Raw genomic sequence first — 20,077 nt, forward strand, 5'->3', positions numbered from 1 at the left:
CTCCTGGGTTCAAGTGATTCTCCTGACTCAGCCTCCTGAGTAGGTGGAACTACAGGTGCGCACAACCATGCTTAGCTAATTTTTGTATTTTTAGTAGATATGGGGTTTCACCATGTTGGCCAGGGTGGTCTCAAACTCATGACCTCAAGTAATCCACCCGCCTCAGCCTCCTAAAGTGCTGGGATTACAGGCGTGAGCCACCACACCCAGCCTCTCTACATTTAATATTTTGAGGACCTGCTGAACTGTTTTCCAAGGTGGCTGCACCATTTTACATTTTTACCAGTAATGTATGAGGGTTCCAGTTTCTCCTGTACTGTTTAGTTCTGCAAGATGTTACCACTGTGGGGAACTAGGTAAAGGGTACACAGGACCTCTCTGCATTATTTCTTACAAATATATGTGAATATACAGTTATCTCAGAGTAAAAAGTTTAATTTTTAAAAAGTTTGGTGGCACACAGGAAGTATCTCTTGTTCTATTTTTAAGTCTATGCTTTTGTTTCTTGCAATAATTTTAGTATAATTTTAAAAAATTCTTATCGGTGTTTCTGATAAGCACCATCAATTTCACCTGTAATCGTGATGGGTTGTTTTTTGGGAGGCAGAAATGGGCAAGTGGCAGTATGCCAGGAGGACTGCAAAAGTGGTTCACAGACTGAAAAGACCTATAAACCATCACTAAGAGGTTGGTAGAGAGTAGAAATTGAAACAATTAATGTTTTATGCAATTCCACTTGATAATGGGTGTACAGGAGTAGCCTAAAATAAAAACGTTTATATATAATGTGCTAGTGGGATTGAATTTATTTCCACAGGTTTTTCACTTAGTAAGACATCTCATGTTTTCTTCCTTAGAAAGGAGGCTAGTCATAGAAGAACAGAAAAAGTCATGAGATTTTTTTTTTTTATAACACACTAAGTCAATTTCAGGAATTTGAGGGCTTTTACTTTTTAGGTATGTACATTAATGTGCAGAGTCAAAAGACAGATGGATTTGTCAGCACACAGAACTTGAAGCTGGTGGTCGTCAGTTGCCCTTTTATGGCAATGTTTTCTTAAAGTCTTAACAGACTTATGCCAGACTTAATTTTAGCTATTTCAGGCAGGCAGGGAAAGCCGGGAGAAGAGGCGAAGGGAGGGGAAGGGCGTGGGCAATGTCATGCAAGCAAAGAGAAGGGGCTTGCACTTGTGACACCAACTCATGTCTCGAGCCATCAGCATCAGGGATGTTTGATGTAGCAAAAACAGACCAAATCCACCACCCAAACCCTCCTGATAATCCAGACCGATCTCTCCAGGGAGAACAAAATGGGCCTACCATGGCAGGGAGGCACTGGGTCCTGCTAACAGCCTGGCGCAGTTCCACCACAGGGAACATTTCTATTTGTATAACATCAGCCAGTCTGAGGTTACTGGACTTTAGTGTGGTGGGAGGGAACAGAGGGACCCAAGTTGGACTTTATTGAGAGAATGAGAAACACGGAGCCACCACAAGTGTGACTTCTTGGTTGGTAAAAAATGCTAAATCATTGGCCGGGCGCGGTGGCTCATGCCTGTAATCCCAGCACTTTGGGAGGCCGAGGCGGGCAGATCACAAGGTCAGGAGATCGAGACCATCCTGGCTAACATGGTGAAACCCTGTCTCTGCTAAAAATACAAAAATTAGCGGGGTGTGGTTGCACGCACCTGTAGTCCCAGCTACTCAGGAGCCTGAGGCAGGAGAATCACTTGAACCCGGGAGGCAGAGCTTGCAGTGAGCTGAGATCGCGCCACTGCACTCCAGCCTGGTGACAGAGTGAGACTCTGTCTCAAAAAAAAAGAAAAAAAAGAAAAGAAAAGAAAAAAAAAATCTAAATTATTAAGGTGTGTCTCACATAATTGTGCCCAGGTGCAGCAAAACACTGTATTTTGAATGACTATCAGAAGGGAAAACTTCAGCCTGAAAACTTAATCATAAAACGACTGCCAAAAAAGCACTCCTTTATGCACAGAGGTCGGATATGAGTTTGCTCTGCCTCTTAAAAAGAAGTCTTAAATAGCTCCTGCAAGAAATAAATCAGCCTCAAATATTGGGTAAGGAGCTCCTGAATAATTTAGCATACAAAACTCTGTTTCTGTGCATCCTGCTGTCTTCCTTGAGCTCCACTCTGCTCTGCAAGGGCGTCCTCCAAAGGGAAAAGAAGGACGTGAAACCCCCTGGATGTTGGACAGGAGCTGCACGTGCACTCTGCTCCCATTCCCACTGGGCATTCTCCAAGCACCTCCAACCCACCACTGTGCCTGGCACGTCCAGGTCTCAGTCCCAGCCCAGCGCTCTCCTGAGCTCCACACTGCCTCCTGCTCCATCTCCATTGGAGTTTTCTACACCAACGCAGATGCAGTTTATCTAAAACTGTGCCCCAGTCCTCTCATCTTGTCGTCTTGGTTTCTTTTAAGGCAATCCACTTGTCTCTCTCCCCACTACACCTACCCTGGTTCAGGCTTCCATTTTCTCAGGCTTGGCCAGCGGGGCAGCTTTGGCTCCTCCAGTCTTGCCCCCTTTCCAGTCTACTTGCTTCTGTGTAGCCAGAGTGCCTATGATAGTTAACTTTGAATCCAGTCATCTTTACTGGATTAAGGAACCCCTAGAGAACCGGTAAAGCATTATTTCTGGGTGTGTCTGTGCAGGAGTTTCCAGAGACTGGCATGTGGGTCAGTGGACTGAGTGGGGAAGATCTGCCCCCAGTGTGGGCAGGCACCATCTAATTAGCTGGGGGCCTAGAGAGAACAATAAAGGTGACAGAGGATTTCCTTGCTCTTTCTCCTGGAGCTGGGACACTTTCCTCTTCCTGCTCTTGGGCATCAGAACTCCAGGCTCTCCTGTCTTGACACTGGGACTTAACAGCAGCAGCCTCCTGGTTCTCAGGCCTTTGGCCTTGGACTGAGAATTACACCACTGGCTTCTCTGGTTCTGAGGCTTTCAGACTTGGACTGAGCCATGCTACCATTACCTGCATCCCAGGGACTCCAGCTTGGAGATGGCCTGCCGTGGGACTTCTCAGCCTCCATAACTGCATGAGGCAATTCCCCCAGTAAATCCCCCCTCACCTACCAATCAATCAATCAATCAATCTATCAATCATCTATTATCTATCTAGCTACCTACATACCTATCATCTATCACCTGTTGGCTCTGTCTCTCTGAAGAACCCTGACTGATAGAGTGACCTTTTAAAACTGCAGTCTTGGCCAGGCATGGTGGCTCACACGTATAATCCCAGCACTTTGGGAGGCCAAGGCGGGTGGATCACCTGAGATCAGGAGTTCAAGACCAGCCTGGGCAACATGGTGAAACCACGTCTCTGTCTCTACAAAAAAAAAAAAAAAAAAAAAAAATTAGCCGGGTGTGGGGCATGCACCTATAATTCCAGCTACTTGGGAGGCTGAGACACAAGAATTGTTCGAACCTGGGGAGGTGGAGGTTGCAGTAAACTGAGATCATGCCACTGCACTCTTGCCTGGGTGACAGAGTGAGACTCTGTCTCAAAAAAAACCAAAAACAAAACAGACTTATTTTTCTCTCACTTAGAACCACTCAACGGCTCTCAGCAATCTTTAGGATTTTCTTGGCAAACTCCTGAGCTGGGGAGAAGGGCCTGATTATTTATTCACCTTCTCTTGCCATGTCCCTCTGTGTACCCCACACCTGAACCTTAAGGCATTGTCCTGGAATAGACCATACACTCACTGCTGTAAGGGTTTCTGAGCATTCTGGCCTCCCCCTGTTACTTCCTCCATTCCTTGGCTAGCTCTTACTATTTTTAAAGATTCAGCTCAATCTTTCCCTGAACGCCTTTCCTGATTCTTTTCTTTCACTCTTCTTTTCCTCCCTCCCTCCGCTTCCTTCCTTCCCTGATTCACGACCTTTTCTCACAACTTGCCTGGTTAATTACTTCTCTGAACCCACATGCTTCCATATGGCACTTAACACACTGGCTTGGGATTTACTTTTATGTTTCCTCTTAAGTCCCACATTGCTCTCTGAAAGGAAAGAATGACTCATCATCTTTGTATTGCCTGTGTGTGACACATAGTAGGCACTCAAAAAATATTTGAGTGAAATGAATTGTTCATTCAGACATCCATTAAAACTTGGTAGGGAAACAGTTGAGTTTAGTAGCATAAATGGGTTTAGAAGTTATTTCACTCAATTTACTCATGCTTCCCTTGGACCTCATTCCTGTTTGGAAATCATTATAGTCACTTTCCGTGTAGTGTTGGAATTAACATTTTGAAGGAAAAAAAGTGACTGTGCTAAGAAATGATGGCAGGACAGTTTTTATTGTAATAGATTCTATCTGAGGACCAAAGTTCGCTGGCACTATGAGATCCTGGCATGGGTACTGGCTGAGAGATTTGCCAGCTCTTGCCACCACCCTACAATTTCAATTTCCTTGTTTCCTTCTTTCTTTTCTCTCTCTCTTTTTTTTTTTTTTTTAGATGGAGTCTCCCTCTGTTGTCAGGCTGGAGTGCAGTGGCACGATCGTGGCTCACTGTAATCTCTGCCTCCCTGATTCAAGCGATTCCCCTGCCTCAGCCTCCCAAGTAGCTGTCACTACAGGCACGCACCACCACACCCAGCTAATTTTTTGTATTTTAGTAGAAACGAGGTTTCACCACGTTGGCCAGGCTGGTCTCAAACTGTTGACCTCAAGTGATCCACCCACCTCAGCCTCCCAAAGTGCTGGGATTACAGGCGTGAGCCACCAGACCCGGCCCTTTCTTTCTTTTTTGAGAGACTGGGTCTTGCTCTGTCATCTAGGCTGGAGTGCAGTGGGGCAATCATAGCTCACTGGAATCTTGAACTCCTGGGCGCAAGTGATTTTCCCATCTCAGCCTCCCAAGTAACTGGGAGTGCAGGCACGTGCCACTATACCCGGCTAGTGTTGCCCAAGCTGCTCTCAAACTCCAGGGCTCAAGCGATCCTCTTGCCTCAGGCTCCCAAAGCACTGGGATTATAGGCATGAGTGACGTCACCTGGCCAACTTTAGTTTCTGTTAAGGGAAGACAATTGATTTTTAAAAGTAGTGTAGAAATTCGAAAAAAATCTCAAATATATATTCAACACTATAAGCATTAATTCTTGGCCAGATTACAGCTCATGTCTGTAATCCTAGCACATTGGGAGGTTGAGGTGGGAGGATCACTTGAGCCCAGGAGTTTGAGACCAGCCTGGGCAATACAGGGAGGCCCCATCTTTAAAAAAAAAAGGCGGGGGGGTTTGGGCGCAGTGGCTCACGTCTGTAATCCCAGCACTTTAGGAGGCCAAGGCGGGTGGATCACGAGGTCAGAAGATCGAGACCATCCTGGCTAACATGGTGAAACATCGTCTCTACTAAAAATACACACACCCACACACAATTAGCCAGATGTGGTGGCAGGCACCTATAGTCCCAGCTACTCAGGAGGCTGAGGCAGGAGAATGGCGTCAACCCAGGAGGCGGAGCTTGCAGTGAGCCGAGATCGCCACTGAACTCCAGTCTGGGCAACAGACTGAGACTCCATCTCAAAAAAACAAACAAAAAACAAAACAAAACAAAATGTAGCTGGGCATAGTGGCTCATGCCTGTAGTCCCAGCTAGCTACATAGGAGACTGAGGTGGGAGGACTGCTTGAGTCCAGGAGTTCAAGGCTGCAGTGAGCTGTGATCACGCCACTGCCCTCCGGCCTAGGCAACAAAGTGAGACCACCCCACTCCCCAGAAAGAAGTGTATTAATTCTGTTGATTGTTTTTAATCAATATATTTGGAGAAAAGGTTTTGTTCATTTTGATATCTTTCTAAATAACAGTTTCAGATGCTATAAAAATTAGTTCCTCCCTAACATTTATTTAAGATTTTCTTTAAAGATAATTTATTCCCCAGTATCTTTTCAGAGAGAGTGGCAACCACTTTGTACAGCTCAAGTCAGCTGGAAACATGTTTCAAAGGAAGTGTTATTAAACAAAAGGTGAAGAAAATTGATTAACCTAAAAAGTCCTTTGTCTGGATTCTCTATGTTAAATTATCTTCGAATTTCCAAAATAGGAGACAATGGTAAGCTTTTGAAGACAGTCATTCATTCAGCAAATACTTACTTAATATGGGCTATGTGCCAGGAACCAGGGTAGTTGGTTAATAAAATAACTGTTGAACGAACATGTCCTGGCATGCCTAGAAACTGGCATAGAAGATATAAAGAAGGAGCTCGACAAACATGGAGAATCAGCATCATTGGCTTGCTACCCTTCAAATTCATTAGTTACAGTCTGAAATGTATACATCTCTTGCCTTTCGCAAATAAATCCATTTTTTTTTGCCAATCAAAATATTTTATTATTAGCTTTGTGTTTAACATGACTTATTGGGAGGTGAATACTTATATTCTCTTGTAGGTTGATAACTCTTAGTATTGTCTTATAATACTTCGCAAATAAAAAAATAAGTATTGCTCACCAAGTTCACCTAACCTTTCAATTCTTAATACAGCCAAGTCACAAACTTTGAAATATGTTGTATCTATATTAGAATGCAACACACAGAATTATATAGTGTCACAAGGCACTCTCTCTATTCTCTGCTCCCTCCCCTGCAACTGATCTATTATTCATTAACCCTTTCCAGAACAGATCACTGTTAACTGTTTTTCAGCCCCTTTAAATCCCATATTGGGTGGAAGCTCTATTCCTAAATTGATGAAAAATTACAAACATGATTGAGACAGAATACTTCCACTTCGGTTCTGCTCTACATACTGTGATCAAAAGGAAGTACAATATTCCAGCTGAAATTAAAGGGACCCCCTAATGCCTCCACCACATCTTCTACATTCTGGAGACTTCTGTGGTCTTCATTTACTATCCAGTGTTACGTAGCTACTTATGGTGGATTAGAGTGAACTGCGGACACAGAGCCAAGGAAATGGAGAAGCAGGATCTTCGTACCTTATAATGTAAATCCTTTAAAGAATGACTTGTAGTGTCCCTTTTTATTGTGGTGCAATTTACCTATAATAAATGATTTCTATTCCAAGTGTACAATTTGATGAGCTAGGATGAAATCACCAGTATATGTATACGATGGAATACTATTCAGTCATAAAAAGCAATAAATTAACAGCATTTGCAATGATCTGGATGAGACTGGAGATTATTCTTCTAAGTGAAGTAACTCAAGAATGGAAAAGCAAACATTGTATGTTCTCACTGATATGTGGGAAGCTAAGCTATGAAGACGCAAAGGCATAAGAATGATACAATAGACTGTGGAGACTTGGAGGGAAGAGTGGAAGAGGGGCGAGGGATAAAAGATTACAAATATGGTGCAGAGTATACTGCTCAGGTGATGGATGCACCAGGATCTCACAAATCTCCACTAAAGAACTTAGTCATGTAACCAAATACCACCTGTATCCCAATAACTTATGGAAAATAAAATTTAAAAAGTAAATATTAAAGAGAAAAATTAAAAAATAAAATGTAGAGAAAAAAACATTTTTTATCACTCCAAAAGTTTGCTTATGCTCCTTTGTGCTTCATCCCTTCTTCCAGGCAACCACTCATCTACTTTTTATCACTATGTCACTATAAATATTTCCTAGAATTTTGTGTATATGGAATCATACAGTATATGTGCTTTCGTTCCGGGATTATTTCACTTAGCATAATGATTTTGAGATTCATGTCACTCAGTATACCAGCAGTTTGTTCATTTCTATTGCTAAGTAGCATCCCATTCTATGGATAGACCCCATTTTGTCTATTCATTCACCTGTTGATGGACATGTGGGATAGTTTCACTTTTTGACCATTGGGAATAAAGCTATGATCATTTGTGGTCAAATCTTTGTAGGAATATGCTTTCATTTCTCTTGGGCAAATACCAAGGAGTAGAATGGCTGAGTCATTTGGTAGGTGTGTGTTTAACATGACAAACCGCCCCTTTCGCAGACTGGCTGTACCATTTTACATTTCTGCCCACAGTGGTCAAGAGTTCCAGTTGCTCCATGTCCTCATCAACGCTTGGTATGGTCTTTTAACATTTTTTGTCATTTTATTCATTCCAGTGGGTGTATAGGTTTCTTGCTATGGGTTTAATTTACATTTCCTTGAGGACAATGATATATTTTTGTGTTTATTGGTAATTCATGTGTTTTCTTTTGTGAAGTGACTGTAGACATCTTTTGTGTATTTATTAGAGCTTTTGTTCTTATTGAGTTGTATGAATATGGCAAGCAGACTCTGAGATGGCCCCCAATGAATGATCCCCACCTCCTGGTATTCACGTACTTGTGTATCCCTCTTCTTGAGTGTGAGCAGGACCTAGTGACTTACTTCTAGCCAACAGAATTCAGCACAGGTGATGGGACACCACTTCCATTATTAAGCTTCTGTCTATATACATAAGACTGTGGCTTGTCTTTCTAGCAGATCACTCTCTTGCTGGCTTTGGTGAAGCAAGCTGCCATGCAGGAGAGGCCCATGTCGATGAACTAAGACTCTCAGTCCAACAGCTTGCAAAGGAACTGAACCCTGCCATTAACTACATGAGCTTGGAAATGGATCCTTCACCAGCTGAGCCTTCAGATGAGACCCTGGTCCTGGCCAACATCTTGATTGCAAGCTTCACAAAAGAGCCTGAAGCGGAGGACTCAACTAAGCTGTGCCTGAACTTCTGACCCACAGAAACTATGAGATAATCAATGCATGATTTCAGCCAGTAAGTTTGTGGTAATCTGTTACACAACTGGATAATACAATGGGTTTTAAAAAATGCATTTAGGATGTAAGTCCTTTGTCAGATACATGTACTGTGAATAGTGAATATTTTCTCCCCTTCTGTGGCTTGCCTTTTCATATTCCTAATCATGTCTTTCAAAGAGCAAAAGTTTTTAATTTTGAAAAGATCCCATTTATCATTTTATGACTCATGCTTTTTGTGTCCTATCTAAGAAATCTTCGCCTCCTCTCCTTTCAAGGTTGTGAGGATTGTCTCAAATGTTTCCTTCTAGAAGTTTTACATTTTCCTTTTACATTAGGCCTAGGATCCATTTTGATTTAATTTTTAAGTTATGATATGTGGCAAGGATTGAGGTTCATATTTTCCACACTGAAATCCAATTGTTCCACATTGCTTGTTGAAAAGATTTTACTGCCTCATTGGATTCCCTTGGTACCTTTATTTAAAATCAATTGACCATATGTGGGGATCTATTTCTGGATTCTCTGTTTTGTTCATTGATTTATATCTATACTTTCATCATGACCACACTGTTTTAATTACTGTAGCTCTATAATAGGCCTTAAAATCAGGTAGTGGACATTCTCCAACTTTGTTCTTCATTTAAGAAATGGCTGTGAGTCCGTTAAGTTCCTTATGTTTCTATATACATTACAGAATTTAAAACAAAATCTACTGAAATCTTGGCTGGGGCTGCATTTGATCTACGGATCAATTTGGCAAGAAATGACAACAGTATTAAGTGTTCCAATCCATGACCATGGAATATCTTTCCATTTGTTTAGCCCTTTGATTTCTCTCAGCAATCTTTTGTAGTTTTCACCATAGAGGTCTTAGATATCTTTTGTGAAATTTATTCCTATTTATTTTTTGACGCTCCCATAAATGAAATTGCTTATAAAATTTCATTTCCCAATTGTTTGCTGTTAGCATATAAAGATACAGTTGATTTATACATTAACCTTGTATCCTGTGACCTTGCTAAATTCACTTGTAAGTTCTAGTGGTTGTTTTGTAGATTTCTTAGGATTTTTCTGCATAAGTAATCACATCATCTAGTGCCTCTTAAATTATTTTGCAGTTCCCCGATACTGTATAATTTTAGCTATGTGTTTAGTGTATTATACATAACTCTGATTCTTATCTAAATGTATCATTTCAGTTATTCCTCAGCTCATACATATAAAATATGTACTATATGTTACACATATATGTAATATCACAGATTACCTATGTCATATTACACATGGATAGATGGATATTTGCCGCTGTCGGCTCGCTTGTGTAACCTCAGTAGTGGTATCTACCATCTGACGTGTGCACACTGGAGCCAGTTGGAGTGGGTACTCATGGCTGCCTATTCGGCATCCATTACTCTTCCTCTACCTTCCTTCCTAGAATAACCCAAATGCTGTTGCAGCATATACGCTTTCATGATAGTGACAAGCTCTCTTGAGCTACCCTGGGCTACCAGGGAGGACTCAGGGTTGGAGACAGCCAGGTCCCACATGCATGTGTGCACAGCCCCCTCCATTCCCTGTTCTTGCCACAAGCAAGCACGCAGCCCCGACTGCTATTGAGAAACAGTCTTCCGATGAAGCCATTGCAGACAGAGAGAAGATTGTGCGTCCTAGGTAACAGCATTGAGCAGGGCTGTGTCTCACCTTGCCTGGGGCCTAGCCTGCTTCTGTACCTGTATAGATGATGCAATAGATGTCCTTATCCTTTAAGCCAGTTTGAGTTGGAGTTCTCTGCTGCTTTGCAGCCAGAAACATCCTAGGTAACATTTGGGTATGCAAGGAGATACAGGCTCTGCCCTCAGAAGATTATATTCTAATTAGGTGACAGTTATAACTGGGGAAACCAGATTTCTGCAGATATCACACTGTAAAAAATTACAAAGTAATATAAATAATAAAAAATTATAGCAACTGCATAGTGGGCACCAATGCTGAGGAAATCTTGAGAGGAAGGCTTCCTATAGAAATGTGCAGAGGCAGATTTTGAAGGGAGCAAGGAAAGGTGGGCATTTGGGTGGCGGCTGTGGCAGAGGAAGAGCCTGAAGGTGAGGATGTGCCGATGGCCTGTATCTGAGAGTGGAGAGCATTCTTGTAGAGAAGTGAAGGAAAGATTGGAGGAGACCACTGGGAGTGAAAGGAATGGAATTGGATTTCATAGGATTGCATGTAAGAAGTGAATGTAGATATTCTCAAATCGTTTTTGGCAATATAAAAAAATCGTAATATCTGCATACAGTAGAGAGGGTTGGCTGCGGGAGAGCCTGGAGTCAGTGGGGATATTGAAGACGTCGTTACAGTGAATATAAAAATTAAGGCAGCAGGTCAGAGGTACTGCAGAGATAAGAACAGCTTCAACTTTGTGGATTAGAAAGTAAATACGAAAGAGATTGGGAATGTCAGGGAACAGAGATGGAATGGGCCTGTGTGAGGTAAGAATAAAGGAGGAATGCTGCAATAAATCTGTTACACTTCAGATATTACTTGGCTGTCCAAAAAAAGTACCTTTGGTGTGTAACTAGAGTAGCTTCCAGCGTCATTTGGCGGAGAGGAGGGGTGGGTGGTGTGGATCATGCTGAGGAAGAATGACAGAGGTTTTTGATTCATCAGCTAAGCCTCCCAAACTTTGGGCAGTTGTCATTCTATCATATCCCCATACAACCTACACAGTTATTTAAATTGACTTTTAAAAACCCCCAAGTCTTCCCTTAGGCAACAATTCCATGAAATCATAGGTTTTGAGGTTCTAGATATATTTTTCCATGATATACAAAAACATCGCTATGAAAACATTCATCCTTATACTGCCTGAAAGCATCTTGCATCCCACTGTGGTCCTCATGCCCCCTGCTTTGGGAAAACTGGTGTGTGAGAACCAGCAGGGTCAGCACGAAGGGCTGGGGGCACCTGGGAAAAGTGCGGAGACATTGCTAGGAGGGGCCGGTAAAAGGGAAGAGACATCGATTTAACAAGCAACCCTAGTAACTGCAACAAAAAGACATTTGCTGCAATTGGAATGAGAAACCAGGCTTTAGGGAATGAAAATCTCAACCATGGCTCAAGCCTGTAATCCCAGCACTTTGGGAGGCCGAGACGGGCGGATCATGAGGTCAGGAGATTGGGACCATCCCGGCTAACACGGTGAAACCCCGTCTCTACTAAAAAGAATACAAAAAATTAGCCGGGCGAGGTGGTGGGCACCTGTAGTCCCAGCTACTCGGGAGGCTGAGGCAGGAGAATGGCGTGAACCTGGGAGGCGGAGCTTGCAGAGAGCCGAGACCACGCCACTGCACTCCAGCCTGGGCGACAGAGCAAGACTCTGTCTCAAAAAAAAAAAAGAAAATCTCAACCAGTGTTTTTAAAACTGTAAACTGTGACCCACTCATGGTCATGAAATCAATTCGAGTCGAGTACTGTAAAATAATAGTTTACCTTAAAATGAAATGTAATAGAGGGCTGGGTGCAATGGTCCGTGTGTGTAGTCCCAGCTACATGGGAGGCTGAGGCAGGAGGATGGCTGGAACCCAGGAGTTTTAACCCAGGGCAACATAATGAGACCCCTATCTCTTAAAACAAACAAACAAACAAACAAAAACAACAAAACAGAAAGAAAGGGGGAAAATCAGGTATGTGAGTAGAGGGCCAGGATTCCTTTTTTTTCCTTTTTATGATCAGAGACTAGATAATAAAGAAATAGAGCGCATCTCTTCTGATGCCCCTTGCCTGAAAGATGTAGTCATTCATATGGGATATGAGTTAAAGGAATGTTCTTGTCACTAAATGTGCTCAAATTTCCCTTCACCCGAAGAGCAAGTAGCCAGCATCTGTACTAAGTTAGGCCTGAGGGAAGGAATGATTTAAACCATTTATTTTATTTTATTTTACTTTTATTTTTATTTTATTTTATTTTATTTTATTTTGAGACAGAGTCTCATTCTGTTGCCCAGATAAGAGTGCAATGGTATGATCTTGGCTCACTGCAACCTCCACCTCCCAGATTCAAATGATTCTCCCACCTCAGCCTCCTGAGTAGCTGGGATTACAGGCGCCTACCACCACACCTGGCTAATTTTTGTATTTTTAGCAGAGACGGAGTTTCACCATGTTGTCCAGGCTGGTCTCGAACTCCTGATCTCAAGTGATCTGCCCACCTTGGCCTTCCAAAGTGCTGGGATTATAGGTGTGAGCCACCGTGCCTGGCCAAGACTGCATTTTTAAGTTGCAAGTAATATGATGAAAAATTAGTGTGTACCAACTTTTGTCATGTTGGTTGTGCTTGATATGGTTTGGATCTGTGTCCCCACCCAAATCTCACACCCAATTGTAATCTCCATTGTTGGATGTGGGGCTGGTAGGTGATTGGATCATGGGGGCGGTTTCTCATGAATGGTTTAGCACCATCCCCTCAGCGCTGTCCTTATGATAGTGAGTGAGTTTTCATGAGAGCTGGTTGCTCAAAAGCATGCAGCACCTCCCCTCCTTCTTGCTCCTACTCCCGCCACATGAGGTATGTGTGGCCCCTTCACCTTCTGCCATGATTATAAGTTTCCTGAAGCCTCCAGAGAAGCCAAGCAGATACCAGCATCATGCTTCCTGTACAGCCTGTGGAACTGTGAGCCAATTAAACCTCTTTTCTTTATCCATTACCCTGTCTCAGGTATTTATAGCCACGAGAGAATGGACTCATACAGCGCTTTTTAAAGGTATATGTAGGTATTTAATTCTACATATATGGAGGACGTGTGCCCCCCCAACACACATCCCCATATGGGAGTGGCAAAGCGTAATGACTACTTGGTATTTCTTTTTTTTAAACAGCAAAAATAAAAAAAAAAAAAATTAACCAGACATGGTGGCACACGCCTGTAGTCCCAGCTACTCAGGAGCCTGAGGCGGGAGGATTGCCTGGGAGGTGGAGGCTGCAGTGAGCCGTGATTACATCACTGCACTCCAGCCTGAGTGACAGAGTAAGACCCTGTCTTTAAAAAAAAAAAAAAGTTTAAAAGAAAAATGGTAATGGTTGACTATTTTCCTGCTGAGAAGTGGGCCTGGTGACAGCGAGACCCAGTCTCAAAAAAAAAAATAGTTTAGAAGAAAAATAGTAATGGTTAAGGACTTTTCTGCTGAGAAGTGGGCAATTAAGCAAACTTTAACTCCAGGGAATGGTTTGCATGTTAAGACTGGAACCAGAGCAGGGGGAGGGGTTATGGTCATAAATCCTACCAAATTCAGCAGTTCCTGTCTCTGTGTTCCTAAAGATCTGTGGATGACAGTAATGCTTGACAACAGTGACATACGCTGACACGCTACACTAGCAGTTTGAAAACTGGCCAGAGGACTCCTGAGGTCCATGAAACCTTTTCAGGGAGTCTACAGCTGGAAATTTCTTGTGCCAACACTAAGGCGTCATTTGCTTTTTACCCACCACTGCTTTTCCCCATCAATGTCAGCACCGTGGCAAATTCTGGTGCCTTAATTCACATCAAGGCAGTGGCAAATTGTGACAGCCTCCTACTCCAGGGGAGAAGGCCAGTGTCACTTAAGAAGGTCTTTGATGATGCCATACATTTTATTCATTTTATTAAATCTCAGCTCTTGAGTATGTGTCTTTTTAATACTCTGTGTGATGAAATGAGAGGTGCACATAAAACATTCCCATTGCAAACTATGATGATGTTCTTGAGGAAAACGTGTGCAACTGAGCTGCTTTTAAAACCCTGAAAAATTGTAGTTATTTGGACCTGGGTATTTGGTAGACAGTTTTTTCCAAAATGAATAAACGGAGCCTGTCACTGCAAGGAAAACAACTGACATATTTGTTGTCAAAGTTTGAGTTTTCAAGCAAAAATTAGAATTTTGGAAACCTTGTGTCTGCCACAATAAGCCTGACAATTTCCCCATACTTAGAGATTTCTCTGGGGAGATGAGTGGTGCTATTAAGAAATGCTTTGTAGTTATCGTGTAATAAAATGTGTTCCTATTTGGAAGATCTGCATTAGTCAGTGATCCAATATTTTCCAAATGACTAACGCATGGTATTACAAAATCATGCACGGGTGAAAGATCCATTCGAAACACAAGATAGGGCTGGGCATGGTGGTTCACGCCTGTAATCCCAGTACTATGGGAGGCCAAGGTGGGCGGATCACTTGAGGTCAGGAGTTCGAGACCAGCCTGGCCAACATAGTGAAACTCCATCTCTACTAAAAATACAAAAATTAGCTGGGCTTGGTGGCGGGTGCATGTAATCCCAGCTACTCGGGAGGCTGAGGTGGGAGAATCTCTTGAACCTGGGAGGTGGTGGTTGCAGTGAGCTGAGATTGCGCCACTGCATTCCAGCCTAGGCAACTGAGCAAGACTCCACCTAAAAACAAACAAACAAAAAACCCAAAATGCAGGATAGATGGACAGATTCTAACATAACAGACTCTAGTAACTAGGCTCCTAAAAGTTCATTGATATGGTGTCAGATTTCACATTGCTGCTAACCTTCAAGGAACTACCACTTGTCCTCTGGGTTCATCCATGTTGTCACAGATGACATCATGCTAAGTGAAATAAGCCAAGCACAGAAAGACAAATACTGCATGAGCTCACTTATATATTATAAACAGTGAAACTCATAAAGGCAGCGAGTAGAATGGAGGTTCCAGAGACTGGGGGTGGGGGTGGATGGGGAAAGGTGGGAGGTTGGCCAAAGTGTACAAAGTTTCAGTTTCATGGGAGAAGTAAGTTCTCTTGGATTGCACAACACTGTGACTACAGTTAATAATAAAAACTGCTAAGTGTAGATTTTAAGAGTTCTCACCACAAAGAAATGATAGGTATGTGAGGTGACAGATACGTTAATTAGCTTGGTTTAATCATTCTGCATTGTAGACACATATCATAGCATCACAGTGTACCCTATAATTATATACGATTGTTATTTAGCAGTTAAATATTTAAAAAACCCTACTGCTTGTCAAGAAGGCTATCCACAATTATCTGAAGAGGTAACCAAAACACTCCTCTTTTTGTCCAACTGCCTATCTGCTTGAGGCTTGATTTTCTTCATGTACTTCAACCAAAACAACATATGGCAACAGACTGGGTGCCGAAGCAGATCTGAGAATCCCACCGAATTCTTCTACCCTAGACATTCAAAAGCTTTGTAGCAATGAAAAAAGAGTTCGTTTTCATAAAGATATATTTATGCTAATATGTAATGAGTTTATTATTGATCTTTTCACAATAATATTTAAAAACAGTTTTAATTTATAATATGGTAATATTTTTTTGTTTTGCTAATCTTCTCTGTATCATTCCAATTTTAGTATATGTGCTGTCAAAGCAGGCACATAATATGGTAAATATTAATAGATGGAATCCATACCGCCCAAAATCCCACTGGGTCTTTTTTGAGATGGGGTCACCCAGGCTAGAGTACAAGGGCATGATCAGGGCTCACTGAAACCTCTACATCCCCAGGCTCAAGTGGTCCTCCTCACGAGTGGCTGGGACTACAGATGTGAGCCACCACACCTGGCTAATTTTTTTTTGTAGAGAGGGGGTTTCACTACGTTGTCCAGGCTGGTCCTGGACTCCTGGGCTCAAGTGATCCGCCCGCCTCAGCCTTCCAGAGTGTTAGGATTACAGGTGTGAGCCACCACACCTGGCTTGTTGAGGTCTCAATAATTATGAGTACACAGGGGTCCTGAAACCAACTGATTTGATAACGACTGAACTGCCATACAGCAAGACCTCAAGCTCAGAAATAACTCAGGTGCTAATAAAAGTTAAAGGAAATATCCCTTGCCTCCTTTTCTCTGAATGTACTGCCCTAGAATTGTGTTAGGTAGGCACTTCTTTCCATTTTTATTAAAATGGAAATCTCACTTTGATTATTAACAGAAAAAACTTTAATTTTAATCATCACAGTAGAGCCCAGCACAGCTATAATCCAAATTTCTACTACCTTTTATAAACCAAGAGGTCCTGTTCCCTTTATCTCAACCACATCATTAGTAGTGTTTTCAATGTGAAAAAATTATCATTAAATTTGCTCGTTTAAAAAAAAAATTAGCTTTTTTGCCTAAATACTTTACCACATACATATCTTAAAGTGCAAGGGGTTTTAGACTATTCTAGTGCTGATTAATATAGCTTCTGTCCCCTTTAGATCGAAAACAGGAAAAAAATTTGTCCTTATGAGTTCTGGGTAATTAACAAAATGTACATAATTTAGTTATTCCCACCCACCGATACGACAACCTGGATAACCTCAGACTACCAGAATCTGAATCATGGGTTGGAATGCAACAGAGAAGCAAACAGGAATGGGTTGAAAATTCTTTTTAACATCTTATAGACTTGGGGCTGGGTGCGGTGGCTCATGCCTCTAATTCCAGCACTTTGTGAGTCTGAGGCGGGCGGATCACCTGAGGTTAGGAGTTTGAGATCAGGTTGACCAACATGGTGAAACCGAGTCGCTACTAAAAATACAAAAATTAGCCAGGCATGGTCATGGGTGCCTGTAATCCCAGCTACTCGGGAGGCTGAGGCAGGAGAATCACTTGAACCCTGGAGCTGGAGGTTGCAGTGAGCTGAGGTTGTGTCACTGCACTCCAGTGTAAGTGACAGAGCGAGACTCCATCTCAAAACAAACAAACAAAAATCATAGAGACTTGGTACATGTCTCACTGCAGATAAGCCCAATCCTTTCATGTACTCATAATGACAGAAATCTGTCAAATTTCTATTCCTCAAAAGAGACTGAACCCTACTTAAGTTGATAAATACCCTTATATGCAATATAATTTCACTTGTTTAAAAATTATCGGGCCGGCGCTGTGGCTCAAGCCTGTAATCCCAGCACTTTGGGAGGCCGAGATGGGCGGATCACGAGGTCAGGAGATCGAGATCATCCTGGCTAACCCGGTGAAACCCCGTCTCTACTAAAAAATACAAAAAACTAGCCGGGCGAGGTGGTGGGCGCCTGTAGTCCCAGCTACTCGGGAGGCTGAGGCAGGAGAATGGCATAAGCCCAGGAGGCGGAGCTTGCAGTGAGCTGAGATCCCGCCACTGCACTCCAGCCTGGGCAACAGAGAGAGACTTTGTCTCAAAAAAAAAAAAAAAAAAAAAATATAATTATTTTAGATGTTTTAAATCATGATGTTTTCAAAATGAGGATAATTTCTTTGTGTTTTATAGATACTGGGGTTTTCTTTATCTGTTGCTGGACAGACAAACCCATCATTTTGAAATAGTCATACAGTGTTCATCGGCTGATCATGGATACGCCAACCAGGAAAGCCTTTCTTCCATTTAACTTTGCCTTCAAAGAAATATGTCTACAGGATGTCCCATGGTGAAGGATGAGGGCGGAGCTTGCAGCAAGCCATCCCCCAGCCTGCCTTCTGTGCTGCAGTCTTCTTGCACCCCAGACACAATCACAGCATTGCTAGCTTCTCCTGCTTAACTCATACGGCTCGCTGATGTTAGTCATTTCTATTTTTTTCCCTATGCCAATCAAGATTACCACTCTCAAATGCACCTTGCCCCCAAACCCTTCCTCCCACTGTCCATACAGTTATGACTTCTTTTGCTATGTCAATATTCAGGGTTTCAACTTATTACGACTATGCAACTACTACTGACACCTGAGCCAAACCATATAGTGTACTATAATTAACCTTCCTTTTTGTCATTTTTCTCCTGTGATTTTACTATGCTCAGTCTGATACTGGAGAAAGTGCCAGAGACAGTAAATGGAGACAAAGTAGAGGAGGAGGAGAAATGTCAAAGTATCTCAGGATATGCTGGATTTTTTTTTTTTTTTTTTTTTTTGAGACAGAGTCTTGCTCTATGGCCCAGGCTGGGGTGCAGTGGTGTGATCTCAGCTCACTGTAACCTCCACCTCCTGGATTCCAGCTAGTCTCATGCCCCAGCTTCCCAAGTAGCTGGGACTACAGGCATGTGCCACCACGCCTGGCTAATTTTTGTATTTTTAGTATAGACGGGGTTTCACCATGTTGTCCAGGCTGGCCTCGAAATGCTGGCCTCAAGTAATCCTCCCACCTTGGCCTCTCAAACTGCTGGGATTACAGGCATGAGCCACCATGTCCGGCTGGGATATGTTGTTGTTGTTGAACTCACTCTTGAAAATGAAATATTCCCAAATTTAACCTGAGGAGAGGGACTCAAGCTACAAGTATTACTCAGGAAATATGTGAACAAGTCATTATATTTGTATTTTTTTTACTTGTTTGTTATTTCTTGGGTATTCTTTCAGAAAGAAACAGCAACGTTTTGTATTCTCGAAGGACATCAAATCAGAGAAATGAAAGAGTGTGCCATCTCCGGACAGACAGCCCTGCACTGCCATTCAAAGGTATTCGGCCCAAAAGTACTCTGTGAGGCATTGCTTTTTCCATTTTCCTCTTCAAAATAGCCTATTAGATATGAGCCGATCACCCTTAAGAATCGTGAGTCCTCCTTAATCTCTCTGCTGCTGGACCCTAACACAGCCCACGCAGGATCACCTGTGTGTGAAGTAGCACCCTGGGCAAGTAGCCCACAGCCGCGTGGTAGCTTGGCAGCCTCTCTGGGACTAAAACTCAGTTTCCAAGGGTAGTTCAGCAATGGTAAGGAGTGTGGATTCTGGACATACTACTTGGGCTTAACCCTGGCTTGAGCAATTTATTAAATTGCTCCAGGACTGGCTATATAATTTGCCAGGTCCAGAGCAAAAAGAAAATGAGAGGTCCCTTGTTCAAAAATTGGGAATTTCAAGACTATGACAATAGAGCACTAAATCAAGGATGGGACTCATCTAAACACAGGGCCCTGTGTGCTGTGAAACATCCATGAAGCTGCCCGTGCCTCAGTTTCCTCATCTGTAAAATGGGATCGTAGCAACACCTACCTCATAGAGCAGTAAGGAATATGCGAGTTAATTACACAGAAAGCACTTATAAGAGTGCCAGCACTTAGTAAGAGCTCAGTAAATTATTGCCACACCCCACATAGCCTACACTTTGAGTCAGCCCATCTCGAACGTACTACCCAAATCTGGTGAAAATTCATTTAGTTATTTCTCTGTAACATGGTAAAAGTCAAACAGGCAAACTTAATTTATAAATTTCATTAACAGCAATACAGCTGTTTGAAACCCTGGAATTTTTATCAGTAAACAAAAACTCAGTCTAATTTTTTTAAACCTGAAACCTGAGTAGCACTATATTGTGCTTTATTGTAGTTAAGTTTTAAAAATTATAAGTACATAATCATTTATCATGACCATTGATAACTATAAATCTGT

The 20,077-nt window shown here is 42.3% G+C and overlaps 1 protein-coding gene and 1 pseudogene across 15 annotated transcripts in view; both read right to left on the minus strand.

The window, feature by feature from the left end:
- Positions 1 to 20,077, minus strand: part of PRKAG2 (protein kinase AMP-activated non-catalytic subunit gamma 2) — a 323,235-nt gene that overhangs the window by 82,398 nt on the left and 220,760 nt on the right. The window lies entirely within an intron of this gene.
- On the minus strand, positions 16,018 to 16,115 carry LOC123572615 (U6 spliceosomal RNA; annotated as a pseudogene).

Source organism: Macaca fascicularis, chromosome 3 (assembly GCF_037993035.2).
Source record: "Macaca fascicularis isolate 582-1 chromosome 3, T2T-MFA8v1.1".
In the NCBI taxonomy this organism is placed as follows: Eukaryota; Metazoa; Chordata; class Mammalia; order Primates; family Cercopithecidae; genus Macaca; species Macaca fascicularis.